Raw genomic sequence first — 17,817 nt, 5'->3', positions numbered from 1 at the left:
AATCTTCGTTTCAAGCTCCGATTCTAAATTCCAAACGTGTTTCCAAGTTCCTGTTGAACTCTCCCACCTCGATAGCCTGCTCACTGACATCAAATCGCGTATTTTCAGAGTCCAGCTACTCACGCTGTTCCTCTCACCCCTCAAAGTGCCTCTTCTGAGTTTCTGTTGGTAGTTCAGTGACTCAAACTTGAAACCTTGGATTTTATTCTCCCCTCTCCCTCACTCTCTTCATCCACCCAGTTACCAAAACTTTGCATTTGACTTTTGCAACATAGATCAAACTCACCTCTTCTTTAACCTTCAACGGATAACCTCCCTGCTCATACACTCATTATCTGTCATATAATCCGGACCAAAAGGACCCTGACCTAATCCCTTTCATTCCAGCCTCTCTCCAGTTTGTTCATATTCAAAAGTGAATCATCTCAAGATAAAGTGCTGATTATGTCATTTTCTTCTTCCTTCCCCCCTTCCAAATCAGATTCAAACTCCAAACACCGGTGTTCAGGACTCTTCACTATGATCCCTGTGCATTAGTTTAGACTCCTCTCTCACCAGGTCTCTACACGAAGCCTGGCATCTGTTGGTGTCCAATATCCGTGGATAGGCAGGCCTCCTCCTGGACTTAGTCCACTTCTTTAGCTGAACTTAACTTTCCGTAAAATATTCTCTCACCTAACCCTGTCTACAGCTTCTCCCCAGCATTTGTAGCCCATAATGGACAAGCGGCTTACCCTATTTCTGTTTTCTCATCTGTGAAATGGGCTTAACAGTGCCTCTTGTCACAAAACTCGTTGTAAATATTGGAATGGGTACGGTGTGCTTGGAACAATGCTGACATGTAGAAGTGCTGAGCTATTGCTATTCTTATTAGCCATGCTCTGTGAGTTAGAAACTGGAGGGAGGAGGGGTAATTAATTGGAAGTCCTCATCTTAAATATTTAGGGTCTGGAAGATTTTCTTTTCTGCACCTGAAGTGCTGTCCCTCTTCATCTATTGGTGGACATGGAGACAACAGCTTAGCTTTTACTTTGTTCACAGGAGCTGCCACTCTCTCTCTTGGTCACAGCCTAAGCTTTGTCATCACCCATTTCTAACATCTTAAAATTCAGTATCTTACTTTCTGAATTCTTACTTTCTGATCACAACTTACTTTTCTTCTGCCTCCTTGTGACTTGACTTCTATTCCCCCCAATGGGAGAGCCCCGTGTTGGCTCTACTTCTCCTTCAGCTATAACCAAGGTTGTCAATCGCCACTTTCATGTGTGGAATTATTACTTATAACTATTTGAAAGCTGTGAAGGTCACGGTTGGGGCACGTCTTCTGCCTATACATGCAGATCATGTGCACCGCCCAAAATGGACTTGGAAATATTAACATGATATTTTCTGACATACGTCTTGACTATCAACAAATGTTTTTCTTCTTTCCTCCCATACTTCTCATTTATAGAGTGGACTCAATAAGGTTTAGGAACTACCAGACATCAAATATTAGATGACTATTTTCAGACTCTGGGTAGGGGATTTTGTTGTCATCTCAGGAACAGTCTACACAGAGCAAGAAATGTGGCCACACAAGCTCCTCCTTCATGTTCTGCACTCAATGGACTGCTAGCATCTCTAATGTTAGCCCTACAAAGGTGAGGCTTTTTTGTCCAATATTTGGAAAATTCTTTTCTGCTCACCTTGCATTTTCACAATTACTACTCTTTCTCCTACTGTTCCCTTATACAATCAACAGGCATTACAAATGTTTCCCTTTCCTGTTTTTAGGTGTACAAAACCCTGGCTAATGTATGTGAAAACACTTTGAAATCTAAATCAGGGGGTACACATCAGAATCCTCTCAGGGAGCTTTTAAACACAACAGTGCCCAAGACCCAATCCAGACCCATTGAGTCAGAATTTCTCTGGGGTGGGCGTTGAGAATGGAAAACTTGGAAAACCCCCAAGTGATTCTATTGTGCACCCAGGCTTGACACCTGCTGCCATAAATAGCAGGTCCTCTTTTCCCAACAAGCTCTCCGACTTCTGGGATCACCTTGTCCCGTTGGTCTTCTAGCACTTTCAAATCTTCAAATAATAATCGGGCGGACTGCCTTTCCCATATCTTGGTAGAAGCTTTCTTCACCATATCTTTCATTCCAGGAATTCCTACTTCCTGCCTTTTGATCAGTTGGATAACCACTGTTTGTTTGTGAAGAAGAAAAATATTGGGAGAACATAACTTTCCTTACCACGCTTTCTAGTAAGTGATTCAATGAGGTTATGTAAGGTTAATAAGGACCTTTGAGATAGGGGCTGGGTTACAGAGTTCGGAATAAAGTCATCGTGGCAGCAAAATCATGAGGAAAGAGATCTGAATGGGAAGAGTTAGCAAGCTGTGTGCTCAATGTTATTTTCTCCTGGATAGCATTAGGTTACAAGATTGTCGAAGAGAACAGGTCCAAGAAAATAAGCTGGTCTTCTGGGCATCAGGGACAACCAGTTTGCTCTTCATCTAGAATGCCAGTTGCTACTTGATTCTTTCTGAGGTTTGTTAGTTCGGAAGTACTAGATCTCAAGTGAGCACACAGCAGTTTTTAGTTACAGCATTTTCATTACCCATTTCTTGCAATTTGGAGTAGCAGCCATTTTTTTTTTTTTTTTTCTGAACTCACTTAATTAAAAGGAATTTAAAGCAAGCTTCTTGGGAAGCTGGTCTCTACATAAAATAGGAAATTCAAACCACACACCCTGAAATGATACATTTCATTAAAACACAATGGTAATTCAGATTACACGGTGACCTACAGCCACGGAAGGAAGACTGAGACGAGAGTTAAGTGAATAGTAGGAGAAAAAGAAACGCCTTATCACATCTCTGGGTGGCACTGGGGAAGTGGGGATGGTGACCCCATGACAAAGAACTTCTGACCTCACATATTTAAGAAAATCTCTCCCCCCCCTCCCCCGCCCACCCCCTAGATACTACTTCGCCTTTGGTGAGCCCTTCTAACTTTGAAGCCCATTAGCCCCCTCCAAGCTGGTTTACTGAAACCCATACTCCCACCACACACCATTCAATGTCTCTCTTGGTGCCTCCAGGCTATGTGTTCTCAATGGGGTGACATTCTGTCCCAGGGGACAGAAATCGGTTCTTGGGGGATGAAAAAATCCCACTCTTTTTATGTATAAAGCAACACAGTACTTCAACAGATATACAGTATATCTGTGGTATTAAAATATCATTGTGTGTGGAGGGAGGGGGAGTGATGAACAGGATAGAAATGGCTAAAGAGACTCCTTGAGTGATAAAAAAACAAAAGGCTGAGAAATATCACTCTAGACTGAACTCTCTGGTAGCCAAATGGACATCTGACTTGTCCGGGCTGGACCTCTGGCCCTGCACCTCTTCTTATCCTTAACCGGCATGTCTCTCAATGCTTCCAGCAACTGTTTCTCCATGGACATCTATCCATAAATTGCCCCAGTACTGGAAGGTTCTCTTCCCTGCTGCCAGAACACTCATAAGTTGGGAACCAACTCAATTCCCTCTTGTCCAGTTATCTTCTGAATATTCCCACTAGGCATCTCCAAGTTCAACAAGTAATTTCTCTGCCTCCTCAGCCCCAAAGGACCCAGACTTGACATTTACAAGGTACCAATTGAGCAAGAGGAATGTTCAGTCCTGAGACCCAACTTGATGAATTACCATAGCTCTGAATAAGCTAGATGGAGAGTGACCACAGTGGGTAAGAGCATGGGGTCTGGTGCCAGGTTGCCTAAGTTCATAATTGTGGCTCTACTGCTTACTACCTATGGGACTGAAGTGCTGTGCTTCAGTTTCCTCATTTGTGAAATGGAAATAACAACAGTACCAACATCAATGGTTTGTGGTTAAGGTTAGATGATTAACTCAGGTAAGCATTTGGAAGAGTCCCTGGCCAACAGAATGAGCTCAAACATATCATTATTATTATTTCACTATTAAAGAATTTGTGTCATCTTCCACTTGGATGATATTATACGTTTTTTAAATAATGTTGTGAAACTTCGTTAAACATTTTATATTCAGGATCTACTGTGGCGGTTGAATAGGAAAAATGAAATTAGCAGTTGAACTGATTTATTTTAGGTTACATCCAGAACCAACACCAAAAAGAGGAAGTTCAGATCATCATATTTACAGTTTAAGTGTAAGCTGGCACTAAACATAAAATAATAAATTATCTCTAGTCTGCTCCAATGTAAATAACTCAGGAATAAATAAACACACTGACTACAGAATTTGAAAGTATAGGAGAGGAAGTTCCAAGGATATTCTTTATTCTTGAACTTTCTATTTTTAACATCATAGCATTAGACATCCTCAAGAGATTTCTGTACTAAAACAAGTACTGAAAACCAAATCCAGCCTCTTTCTATTATTGAAATGGAAAAAACGGCAATGTTTTCCCGACCCATCAGAGTTCACAAATATTGCTGCAACACTCAAACACTGAGATACCCATCCAAGAAAAGAATTTTTCCATAATATAGTTTAAACACCAAATACCAGAATCAACAATACTTTCAGAAGTTTCTCCATACCTTCTTACACATTTGAAAATATTGATGCATAGTTCCTAGGCACAGGGGCATGACCACGTTGATGTTAATTTGCCTCTCTCAATATGCTTCATCACCTCCTAATTTTCTTTGCATGTATGGGCTTTTCAGGCCTCTTGGGCTCACCTGTTTTATTCATAGGCTTTTGACTCTTTTAGAAGACATTCTCACCGATATGGGAAGTGGAGAGCACATCCACATAACTCAAGCCTGCTGGGTGAGCCGCTGAGTCATGGATAACAACATTCTCCATCTTCTCGCCTGGATATCCCTGCAACTTCAAGGTGTTTGCCAGCCCACATGAGTGAATTCATTCTGAGGGGATTTTGACTCATGAATTCCAGGTGAAATGAATTTACAAGTTGTTACAGCAAACATTTAGCCAGTGAGCCTTCATAGCGGGGTCATGATAGGGGTGTTTGGAACTAATGTCTCACAGTTACCAAAGCTTTTATGTACATGTTTGTGTGTATATGCTAACACTAAAACTGGCCCATCTGAGATGAAATCCAGATAAACTTCTTATTCAGGAGGAAAAAGACACCATGCTACAATTACTTCGAAAAGTATGCTTTTAAGAATCGAAAAAAAAGGCACCACTTCATGGGAAGTATTTTTACTAATATCAACATAGAGCTTCAAATAAACATAATAATTATTATGCAAAATTTCTTTTAAAGACAATTATTATGTTGAGCTCATTTTTTAAGGTGCCATCTAAACTCCACGTAAACTCCAGACTTTTATCAGGACTTAATCGTATCATCTCTATCGACACCTAGGACAGTCTCGTCCATTATGAGCTTGCTCTTAAAACATACATTGAAAGTGTATGCATTGTCTATTAGGAATGTTAGAATGTTCAATTAGGGCTTGTCTATTTTATCTCAGTTTGAACTTTGGGTCACATGGTTTGTCATTTACATGTTCTTTCCCTGATTATTAGCCTATACCCTGTCAAGTGAGGCCAGAGTAATGCAGGCAGCTTGCAAGAAAACAGATGCAGTTGTTTTGCCAGTTACCCATTGGAGCTGATGCTGCAGAAAATGGCACTGAATGTCAAATTAATTTTTCCAAATCAAGGTAAAATACAGATGCTAAAAAAAACGTCCAGGGCAAGTTAATAAGATCTGAGCTGCAAGGAAGACTCCTCCCCTTCCCCAAACAGCAAGAACTAAAGGATATTAAGGGATACCCAAATGCAAAAGACCACAACCTTGCTTACACTCTATCGTAACAGAGCTACGTCATTCATATGACCAGAAGGTTTCTGGGTAGGAATATAGGCTCAACTAGACCCAAAGTGCAAACAGCAGAAGAGAAGCAGTATCATACTTTAAAAAGGGAAAAGATATTACGTGTTTAAGCCAAAGAAAGAGACTACTCTTCTCCCATCTCTTAAGGAGGAAAGGAAGAGAGAACAGATCCCAAATGGAACTGGGATCAGCACCTGAGAGGCCCAGCTGAATAGCTTCTCCAGATACTGTCCGTCCATCTCTGAGGTTCAGAGATGACAGCCTGGTGCCTTGTTAAGCCATTTTATTTAATTAATTTATTTAAAAAAAAAATTTTTTTAACGTTTATTTATTTTTGAGACAGAGAGAGACAGAGCATGAACGGGGGAGGGTCAGAGAGAGGGAGACACAGAATCCGAAACAGGCTCCAGGCTCTGAGCTGTCAGCACAGAGCCCGACGCAGGGCTCGAACTCACGGACCACAAGATCATGACCTGAGCCGAAGTCGGCCGCTTAACCGACTGAGCCACCCAGGCGCCCCCAATTAATTTATTTTTTAAACATATTTTTTTTATCTTCTTAAGTCTATTTATTTATTTTGAGAGAGGGAGGGAGAGGCAGAGAGAGACAGAGAGAGAGAGAGAGAAAATCTCAAGCAGCCTGTCAGTGCAGAGCCTGATATGGGGCTCAAACTCACAAACCATGAGATCATGACCTGAGCCAAAATCAAGAGTCGGATGCTTTGTTAAGTCATTTTAAAGGGTTAAATTTTTTCTGAGAAAATAAGAGGATTTTATGCCTTGATTTACCTAGAACCCAGATGACTCTGTTCTTCATACAATTTTTTTTTTGTTTCTTTTTGAGAGAAAGAGAGAGAGAGAGAGAGCACACGAGCGAGCATGAGTGGGGGAGGGGTAGAGAGAGGGGGGAGACACAGAATCTGAAGGATTGGAAACACCACTACTTAATTTTAGAAATGGCTAAACATACACCTCAGTATGCACATGGAACTTATCAGCAAGGCCAAGTTTAGAAAGAAGAGCTATTTAGGAACTACTCACTCCCTTAGCACCAGTGTCCACTCTCAGACTCAGATGGTGACAAGGAGTACGAGGGACCCCTCTGGCCCTTCAGAGATCATTGGCTCAACTGGACTCCAGATCCCTTACTGTTCAGCTCTTTCTGTGGACTCCCGTTCAGCTCCTTCTCTGGCATCTTCCTGACTCATGACAGCCAGTTCTGCCAGGACTGTGGGCTCCCAGGGACAGCCATGTGGACGGGTGCACCAGCAGAGTGGGAGCTGAAGGGACCAGTCCACAGGGGACCTTGGGTAAACTGCAGATTTGGTGCCAGTTGACACAGGTTCTTACCAGTGACTTCTTATAAAATAAGCAAGATTTTTTTAAAAGAAAGAAAGAAAGAGAGAGAGAAAGAAAAGCTCTTTTTAGTGCACATAGTAAACTCTTCATCTCGAATATGAACATGTGATAAGGAAAAAAAGGTCCTTTTTAATACATACTCTCCTCTAAGCAGAGTGAGTCCTGGTAACTGTGGTATCTTTTGTTTGCTAAGCACAGCTGAAATATTCATCTTGGGCACCAACGGCTTCAGACACACTTGAAGCAGTATTAAGCGGGGGTGGGACGTGCGAGCTTGGAGACAGAAACTTGGAAGGCCCTGAAGGGCTCCACTGAGGAAAGGGAGACAGGAGGGTGGGAGGCCCGGAGGAAGGCTGGGAATCTGAAGGGGGAACAAAGAGGGAATCACAGGGGCTGCAGAGCTCAAGGGAGACTCAGGGGAGGGAACAAACCTAACAGGGAGTTTTCAAAGGTGTGGTACCGTCTCAGTTCTGCCTTTTTCTCTAAGTCGAGAACCAGTAGGGTTTAACGAGACAGTGAAGGGGTGCTGCACTATTAAGCTGCTCAAAGCAAACCGTGTCTCTGTCCAGCCCTGCTTATGTCCCCATCACAGCAGGGCTCCCCTTCGCGGGACTGTCCCTCTCTGCCTCTGGCACCCTGCCTGGGCTGGAGTCTGCAGGCAGGGGGTACACCTGGCTGGGGAGTGGGGGTGGTGCCACATGAAGGTGGGAGAAGGCGGGAAAGCAGGAGGAGGCTTCTCTCTGATTGAGATGGTCTTCAAAAAGATCCCTTTACGAAAAGTCTTTCGTAAGTATGCTGGAATTAAAACCCTATCACAGGGCTAGCAAGGTTAAGCATCCATAAAAGCAAGATGTATAAATTTTAGGGCCATTCTACGGAGAAAGGCAATGTATCAAGACACAAGAGCACAATGCAGAAAAGGAGACAAACGCCAGGAAGAGCGAGTTTCACAAATGCTACTGAGGTCACGAGAGCAGCCACACGATATACTGTTCAGTTAATCCATACAAATAGGAGACTTGCAAGTGTGAGTCAGGCAATACCTTTCTGTTAGTTGACTAAAGATTTACGACCACAAGGAGAGTCCAGCTCAAGCTTGCCACTACCCAGAAGAGCACCGCAACCGTGCAGAGTAGAGCCTTCTGGAGCTGACGTGGCACCGCTGCACGTGTGGCTGAGCGTGCTGCCTCCCGCTGCGCGGTGCTGCTGAGCATGGTGTCTCACTGCTGGGACTCACACGCTTCCATTCTGTTCCTCCACAGACAGAGGTAAGCTCGATGAGCTGCCCATAAATAATAAATGCCTTGGCTTCGTGTGTGCATTTGCCTTCTTTAAAGGCACCGGATTCCCAGAAAGGATGAACGACCCCAGGGGCGAGGCTTGCAAGCTCTGAGCAGCCTTTTATCTGTTCTTGGAGTGCCATCATCTAAGGAAACCTCCCAGGGACAATGGTATCTAGAATAAGCATTTAGAAAACAGAGGCCGGCCCAATCTTTCCTTTCCTTTTCCCCAGTGATGTAAGGACAAAAAAGATCGAGGATCAATGCATAGGCGACGTGTTCCTTCACCCCACCACCTTTCCGGCTCACCTACTATTGGACTATTTCTTTCAATTCTCCAACAAGCTCCTGAAAGGTACAGACAGAATCGCCAGACTCTGCACTTCCACTAACAATTAAAAGTCAAGTCTCGGGGCACCTGGGTGGCTCAGTCGGTTAAGTGTCTGACTTCAGCTCAGGTCACGATCTCACGGTTCGTGGGTTTGAGCCCCGCATCGGGCTCTGCGCTGACAGCTCGGAGCCTGGAGCCTGCTTCGGCTTCTGTGACTCCCTCTCTCTGCCCCTCACCGGCTCACACTCTGTCTCCCTCTCTCTCAAAAATAAATAAACATAAGAAAAATTAAAAAAAAAAAAAAGTCAAGTCTCCTTGTAGTGTACGTAATGATATCTCCCTCCCATGTGTATGAAAAGGATGGCTGTGAGAATTACTGGAGGGAGGAGGGAACCTTCACTCGTTGGGGCAAGAACTTGATTTACTGCAGTTCTGCCCAACACTTAGGCTGAGATAGTTTGTTTCATCAAATAAACAGTTAAGGCAAATTAAAATCAAAGGATGAATTCATCCAGCTATTGTTTTTCACCTCTGCTCTTATTGATTTGAATATAGTTACCCCTCTCAAAAAATAAAGACTTCGAAAAGAACTGGGTCAATGACATAAATAAATCCAATTTTCAGACCTTTTTTCAGAGTAGAAACTTTTTCTTTGATTGCTGGACCCTTGGTGCCAGGGACCAGATGTTATCTCTGAAAGAAATTTCACCTATGGGAGAGCCATTTGGCCTAGTTCCATTTAAATTTCCCCATCTGAAGGAAGAATTTATTTTGGACGAATCATATATCGAGTACATATTTCTTTAAAAATTAACTCCTTTTCCCTCTGCCCCTGGAGCTGATGCAAACCTCTTTATCGGAGAGCTAAAAGTATCCCAAAGACAATCTGTCCACCTCCCCAGCATTTGCATTCCATTCCTTCCTCATGTACTCGGCAGGTGATCCCTGGTAAGGGCTCACGTCTGACAATAACAACTACTTCAATCTACTGAGTATTTATTATGTACCCAAATGTCCAGCTGGGCATTTTGCTTACATGATCTCATTTTATGATAGGAAAAGATAGGATTCAGTAGGCAGAGAGGGAAAGGATAGGACCTGAGGTCCTGGGTGGGGAAAAACACGTATTTTGGAACAATGGTGGGAGTGTCTGACCACGGCAAACCCCCTCAGGCATAAGGTTCCTCTTAAGAATGTAACAGAGACCACCTACTCCCCCCCCACCCCGATTTCTCTCAGGAATTTGACAAAAGACCTAAAAATTAGTAGACCATAAAACCTATGACCCACAAGGAATGATGTGGCCTTAGACCATCCCTCATACAATGGAAACAAGCCAATCAGGAATGGACAACCCAACACCTAGAGTTAATTATCCAGCCAATAAAGGTAAAATGTGAGAAGGAACAAGGGAGAAGTTGGGGGGGTGGGGATGACCAGAACCTTATAAAACAAGGACCCTTTCCTATTATCGGTGGGCACTCACTTTCAAATGCCCCCTCTCTGTGAAGAGAGCTTTCTTACTGTTCTTCCTTTCTAATCTTATACTCTAATAAACTTTGGCCTGCTGCTCATTTTGTGTCCACCTCTTTCTTCATTCTTCCAAGTGGCGAGACCACGAACCCCAGCGATTGAGGTAAAAGATCCCACAACATTTTCATCTCTGCCACAATCCTGCAGGGCAGTGATTACCAGCATTTTACAGATGAGGAACTGAGGGGCAGGCTGGTTTTGCGACTAGTTCAGGGCTACAGAGATCTCAAGTGGCCTGGGACAGAAATCCAAGTCTGTTCAACCAGAATCCACACAAAGCGGCTCTAGGGATATTGTTGCTTCCATATCCTTAATGATTAAATAAGTCAAATGCACTGCATATTTACTTAAAACATGGTGATCGCAGGGTTTGTTTTTAGTGCTAAATACCTGCCCTCATCCCAATGTAGAAACTTGAAGGAGAGATTAAAGTGACTCTCTATTTTGTAAAGACATGAATAATTTCTATGTAGGGACACACGAGGGCACTGTAACCTTCTCTCAGTTGAGGAAACATTTTCTTTGTCGTTCCTCAGCTCAGAGCTTTCAATCCCAGTGCTGGTTCTGCTCTGATTACTTGTGTGAACTTCACATTGCAAATTCACACTGGAGGTTGGTCGCTCCATTTGCAAATTTAGGAAGGTGGGTCAAATGAGCCTTAGGATCTCTTCTTCCTTAAGAACCGGATGATTCCAATTTAGTAACAGTTCACTAACGGAATTCATGACCCTATTTTAACAAGGATTATTAATCATTGCAAAGCAATAAGATACGTTTCTTTCATATGGTCTATACTTAAGCAGAAAATGTGCTTATGGACTTGACTCATCATATTTGCAAGAAGCAAATCAATCCAAGCCTGAGGGGTGGTCTTTTATTTATTTTTGGCTCATCTGAGCATTTTGTGAAGTTGCTGGAGAAATTCCCCTTCACACAGGTGGAGGTCCTCATTTTCCCATCTTGCGATTGGCTAGCGGTGGATCTGCACGTTGAACACACTGGCCAGTAGCTCACTTCTTGTTCAACCTTTATGTGACAGCTCCTTTCACTCCAAAGGCTGGCGTTTGATGGCTCTGTGGGACATCTTTATGAAATTTATTGTGGGGACTTTAAAAAAAACACCTTCATTGTCACTTAGCTCGGCTGAAAGTTTTCACAGGGCAGGGTTATTTTAAGATTCATTTGACAAACTGCAGAATGGTCACGATCCAGGGAAGCTCCTCGGCTAGGTCCCCTCAGGAACGAGGGTTTTTTTCTCTGTCCTGTAAATGAAAGACTAAGCTTGGTACTCTGACAGAGGAAAGGGAAAAGGGAGGAGGAGAAATCCAACAAGTAGCAGTCTAAATTACATGAAATGATAGGTTTAAAGGAAATTTGTACATTACACACAGCAGGGAAAGTGAATGAAAACACACCCCACTCTGGAAGATGAGTGTCCTGACAAGCTTACACACATGCTCAAAGCCTCTGTTGATCTTTTGGTATCAAGGCAGAAAGATTTTTTTCTCTGCTGGAACCTTGCTGGGCGATTACTACACAGACCACTTAAACCACTGGGCTGCTTCTGTTCTGAGTCAATAAAAAGTCTCCTAGATGTTTGGTCTTGAAAAAAAAAAAAAAAAAAAAAAGATGTGGCTTGTTCAGCCGGAACAGGTTAGCAGGCAGTCTTTCAAACACAACCATCCTCATGGGTACTCAGGCATTAGAGTCCTGGCATGGAAACAAATGCCTCGGATGAAAAGAAAACTGTTCTTTATTACGACCAACAAGAGGAAGTGAAGTTGCAGTCCAGCACTGGGTCAATCTCCATCTCCATAAATGTCTTTTACTCAAGAGCACTTAAATGGATTTGGCAAGATCTAATTTTTACGATTCTAGTACTGTTATCAGGACTTTTGTGGCAATTTGCTTAACTTCTCTGAACTTCAAGTTTCTTCATTTGTAAAATGGAGATAATAGCACTTGCATCACTGGGTTGTAAAGCTTAACCAGATTTACATCAATCAAGTGCAGCAATCTCAGGCACCTAGTAAATGCTTTATATGTGTTATATAAGTAAGTTCTTCTATTATTTTTATTTTATTTTATTTTATTTTATTTTATCTCATCTCATCTCATCTCATCTCATCTCATCTCATCTCATCTCATCTTATCAAGCCTTGGGATACCCTGAGAGGACTTTGCTAGGCACTTACAAGATTTTGTCTTACCTTAGGTATTTCTACTTTCTCTTTGTGTCCTAGTTTCTCCTTAAATTAGCTAGAAATATGTGTTCTTTTTCCTTAAATTTTCTGTAGATATTTCCAAATTCCATCTCCCTCTCTTTGGCTCCCTCCTTTTTATTTGCGCAAGGTACTTATTCTGAACAAAACACTGAGTATATAGAGGTGACAAAACACTGCCGTGTGTAGTGGAAAGACAGGTAAGCAGTCCCAATGGCATACAATGCATCCCCTAATGGAGGTGTGCTCAGAAATGACACTGAGCTGTTTCTTGCAGGAGGAGTTGTCTTGGGCCAAGTGAAGTGGGGGCTGTCGGGAGGGAGGCTGTGATGTGTGATGGTAGAGGAACGAGCGGGTACAAAGACTGGAGTTATGAAAAGGGATTGCATTTTCTTTCAGGGTTTTCTCTGGTCCCTAAATTGCCACTGGCTCGCTACGGTCTGCCAGATAAAGCATGAAGTGCTCCACACCACACTGAAAACCTCTCTCAATCTGCCTTAAGTCTGTCTGCCCAGTCCTTTCCCACCTCCTTCTGTCACTCCTCTGTCCCCTGAAGGTACCCTTGTTTTCCCATCTCTGATTTCATTCCTTTGGTTCTCTGTGTCTGGGATGCCCCTCTTCCCCGTATCAAAATCCTCCCCATCCTCCACCAGCTCCCAGGTGTCCTCCCAGGGCAGCTGAAACCCCATCTGCAAGTACCTGTTCCCTTCCCCAGGTCCCTAGCACACTTTGCTTACTTCTTTACTGTTACATTCACCACATTCTGCTCTCATTTGCTTTACTTGAACCTTTGTATCTCTCCTACAAGATTACACACTACACCTCGTTAATGTTTCAAAGATTTCCTATAGTATCCAGTATGATGCTAGGTATACATTAGACAATCAAAAAGGCTTATTAATAACATAGCTGTGTATCCAAAATTCATGTTTATTTTGTGTTAAGCAACATTCTAAGCACATTGCAGGTATATCTCATTCAATTCTGAAACAACTTTGTTGTGTAGGAAAAAGAATGTAACTTTGCCCAAGGAGAGGGCTGGTCTTTTTCTTGGCCCTGGGAGGTGAGGTAATCTCTGGAACCCTTGGAATAGCTTGCCTGATATGAGCATCCTTATTTACCTGGGGACTTTGGAGCCACATCAAAAAAATCTAAGGATGAGATTTATGGTAATGGCTTTGAGTCATGTAGATATAGGCTTGACCTCAGAGGGGCTGGATACTGAGGTCAGCCATGTGGAGCCTCAGTAAAGACTCTGGACCCCAAGGCTCAGGTGAGCTGCCCCGGCCAGCAGTACTTTGTGCATACTGTCACCCATCAATTCCAGGACAGTAGCGCTGTCCATAGCTCCAGGAGATGGGACAACAGAAACTCCACATTTGGAACTGTCCTGGACCCTGTCTTGTGCACCTCTTCACTTGGACAATTTTAACCGGTAGCTTTTAGCTGTAATAAACAGTAACTGTGAGTATAACAGTTTCCAGTGAGTTGTCAGTCCTTCTAGCAAATTATCTGGCAAAACTAAGGGTGATCTTGAAGACCCCCAAACTGCCAATTGATGTCACAGTGAGGGCAGATTTACGGACTGTGTTTTCTCTAACCTTGTGCTTATGAAGTAGATACTGTAATTATTTCCATTTTACAGATGGGAAAATTAAGGGACAGAGGGATTAAACTTTTCATTCAAGGTAATGTAACTAGTAATTAGGATTAGATCCTTAGTATGCTAAAATAGAACCCTTCTCAACTACTCTGAACTACTTTTTTACCCTGTTTCTCATGTGTATAAAAACTAAAAATAGAGATAAAAAATATTAAGAACAGACCTAAAAATGAACGTGTCTTTAGATGATGAAAATGTTTAGGGCAGCTTTTATAGAAAACATCTTGTGTTATGGATCAGGTATTTCATCTCTATGAATGTGGAAATGTGATATGAACAAATTGTAATTTTGCATGTTAAAGTAGGTCTGTGGCCTGAGCTTAGAACATACCCATTTGCAAAGTTATATATAAGAAATGGGCCTTGTGGTTACGGGATATACCAAAAGATTTGCTTAAAAAAACAAAGCAAAACAGAAAACCCTCACAGTCCTTGGAAATAAATTCATTGTCCCCTGCCTTTTCATTTTAATTACCTGTATGTGACCCAGGTCACAATCATTTGTCTGTGAGCTCACTGACTCCGCCAAGTAGATTCAACCGCTTTTCTCATTGTGCTCCCACGGACTTTTGTCCACACGTGATGAACCTGGGACACTGTGTGGCAATTATCTCCATATCTGTCACTGCCATCTGACTGTGAGTTTTTCAGGGTGGGAGCATATCTTATCACACCCATAACTCTACAGTTCCTAAGTTTCTGGCATATAGTAGGCACCGAATACGTGTATGTAGAATAAATGTAAGCATGATTGCTTGAATGAACAGATGAGAGAGTTGCCTAGGGCAGGTAAGCCTAGGGACTCTGATCCTTTCCCAAACTTCTCTTTGGTCCATCCATCCTCTTTAAACGGGCTGAGTTCACTGTCTGCACCTCTTCACCCCCAGCACCTATATACCTTGTTCCATTTATCTCCATCTGTCCTAGCTTGAGTTATTTGGGTCAACGAGGAGGAATATGTCAGAAAACACACAGGACAAAAATAAACCAAAAAGGATGACTAAAGGAGGAGCTATAATAAAACACTGAATTGAACAATTTAAAAGGAAAAGTCCCAGAGAGTAGATTTCCTGCAACTTATGCCTGTGTAAAGTATTTTCTAATAACATCTCTAATAACATGGGTCTCCGATGTCACACACCTGAATTAGGTCCTTGGGGAAAATACAGCATTTGTAGAGAATTTGACTTCATGCTGACAAGTGCAGAAAGGCTGAGGCATCTTTGAGCTTTACAGAATCAAGTCAACATGAGTCCAAGGCTCGAGATCAGGGGACCATTTAGTGGACTCCCAAACCACAGAATAACATCTTTAAACCTTGTTGGCCCAAAGGGATAAACTTTACCTATCCGATTGGATTATTTTCCATAGGACATGTGGTAGAGTATCAATAATAACTGTCAATCTGCCTGGAAAATCTGAGAGAGCCATGTGGCCAATTTAATTTTTAATCAGGTGCCTACTGAATTCAGAATTATTCACAAGGCAACAAAGCAACTGGGTAAGGCAAAATACTGGAAAGCAGAGGATGCTGATCAACTTCTTTTTATGCACTCAGAAGCCAAGAGGCATCCCACTGCCTGAGGACCAATATTAGCCCAGGAATCCAGAGAGCTACTCCTGGTCTACCCCTCCCTGGCTGGATGAGCTAGACAGTTGGAGTAAATCAGGGATTTTAGTGGTGCTTTTCAGACCTGGAATGTTGTCAAAAGAGGTATTTATATGTCAAACAAATACAAGCAGGGCTTGTTAAAGGTCTGCCCCAACAGTCCCCACTTCTGGCCTTGAGGAAGGAGTCCTGAGGGGCACCAAGCCTCACAGGGGCTCTGCGGGGCACCATGAGAATCCAACTGCCCTAGATATTCTCTGAATCGGCCCCAACATCCTAGGGTTTATGTGAGTCAAAGGGGTTTCAATTCCGTGTATGGGAGGCATTAAAAAAAATTTTTTTTTAATGTTTATTTACTTTTGAGAGAGAAACAGAGACAGAGTACAAGTGGGGAGGGGTAGAGAGAGAGGGAGACACAAAGTCCAAACCAGGCTTCAGGCTCTGAGCTATCAGCAGAGCCCGACGCGGGCTTGAATCCATGGACCACGAGATCATGACCTGAGCTGAAGTCAGACGCTTAACTGACTGAGCCACCTGGGTCCCCAGCACCCAGTCCTCTACAGATGAATGGGTATCTATTTTCTTTTGAAAGACTCTTCCTCAGATAATCCAGTAGACTCTGATCCTCACCCCAAAGTAAGAGATTGTATAGGTAATTCATTAATAAGAAATTTTTTCTCTATTTTGCTAATTATCACTCTGCTTTGTATCTGAACAGATGGCATCATCATTGGTAGAGTAACACCTCACAAAGGGCACTTGATCATCCCCTGATAAGCCTTCTCAGTTCTAAGATAATCACATTCTCTTTAACAACTTTTCAGTTTTTAACACAAAAATAAGACTAATATAAAAGTTCAGGGGAAAAGTAGAAAATGTTTAGGGTAGAAGAAAAACCTATATTAAACTAAATATTCTACTACAAAATTCTCCTGCTTTTATGAAGCCTTTAGTGTAACCCTAGATATGAGTGTGTGGCATAAATGGGATGTGATGACATGGTAAAGTTACTAAAGTTTCCATTTCACAGCTGGTTTGTGCTGGAGTGCACAGAGCTAACCTCGACTCCCGCCCCCAAACTGCCACTATAGTTGAAGAAATCATTAAACAAGACATGATAGAACTCATGCAGAATGAGTGAATGCTAGATGAGCTTCCGAGGGTTGCTTATTTGGGACTAGAAGTTCAGGACAGAGTTCCTGAACAAAGTAAAATTATATATATATGATTTTACATATATACATATATATATATATATATATATATATATATATATATATAAAACTTATATATATATACACACATACATACATACATATATACAAGGCACTAATTTCAAACTCAAATCATCTTATATTAGATATAACAGTAGCTGTGGGTGAGGGTAGAGGGTTGGGCAAATTGTGAAAAGTAAGATTGAGCTCTGCAATAATTTCCACTGGGTGCTGTCTATGCCCTTCTCCCAATTCTGGTAAGTCCCACAGGTACCTCGACCTCAGCATGCCCCAAACTAAGCACACCTGCTTCCCTCCATCACCTGTAACTTGCTCCTTCTTCTCTGCCCCTATTTTCACCCTCCAATGAATTGCCAAGTCCTATGGATACTTGCTCCAATATATCTCCAGTGTCTCCCCTTTTCCCTCATGCACACTGTCCCTGTCCTCAGGCCCACATCTCCTCCCACTTGGATGGTCCCATCAACAACCTCACTGGTCTTGTTGGCGACAGTACTCCCAACTCTAATACATTTCGTGGACTGCAGCCAGAGCAGTCTTTCCAAAACATGAAGCTGACCTTGTCATTCACCTTCTTAACATGCCTTATTAGACCTCCCTGTGTCTTGCCGCCTTATTCCTTGCCCCTCTCCTCCTTGCAACCGACAGTACAACTAGTGTGAACGATTCTGGTGTGTTTAGTGGATCACTTTCTCTCGTAGAGGTCTTCGCCCATATTGCTTCCTCTCCTAGAACAT

The 17,817-nt window shown here is 42.5% G+C and overlaps 1 protein-coding gene across 6 annotated transcripts in view; it reads right to left on the bottom strand.

Annotated features, from left to right (window-relative positions):
* The window catches only part of PLCXD2 (phosphatidylinositol specific phospholipase C X domain containing 2), a 50,386-nt gene that overhangs the window by 22,860 nt on the left and 9,709 nt on the right, over positions 1 to 17,817 (bottom strand). The window lies entirely within an intron of this gene.

This window comes from Panthera pardus, unplaced genomic scaffold, assembly GCF_024362965.1.
Source record: "Panthera pardus isolate Hobbes unplaced genomic scaffold, ASM2436296v1 HiC_scaffold_16, whole genome shotgun sequence".
NCBI classification, from domain to species: Eukaryota; Metazoa; Chordata; class Mammalia; order Carnivora; family Felidae; genus Panthera; species Panthera pardus.
Note: the sequence above shows the minus strand (reverse complement) of the source record. Positions and strands in the feature narration are given on the sequence as shown.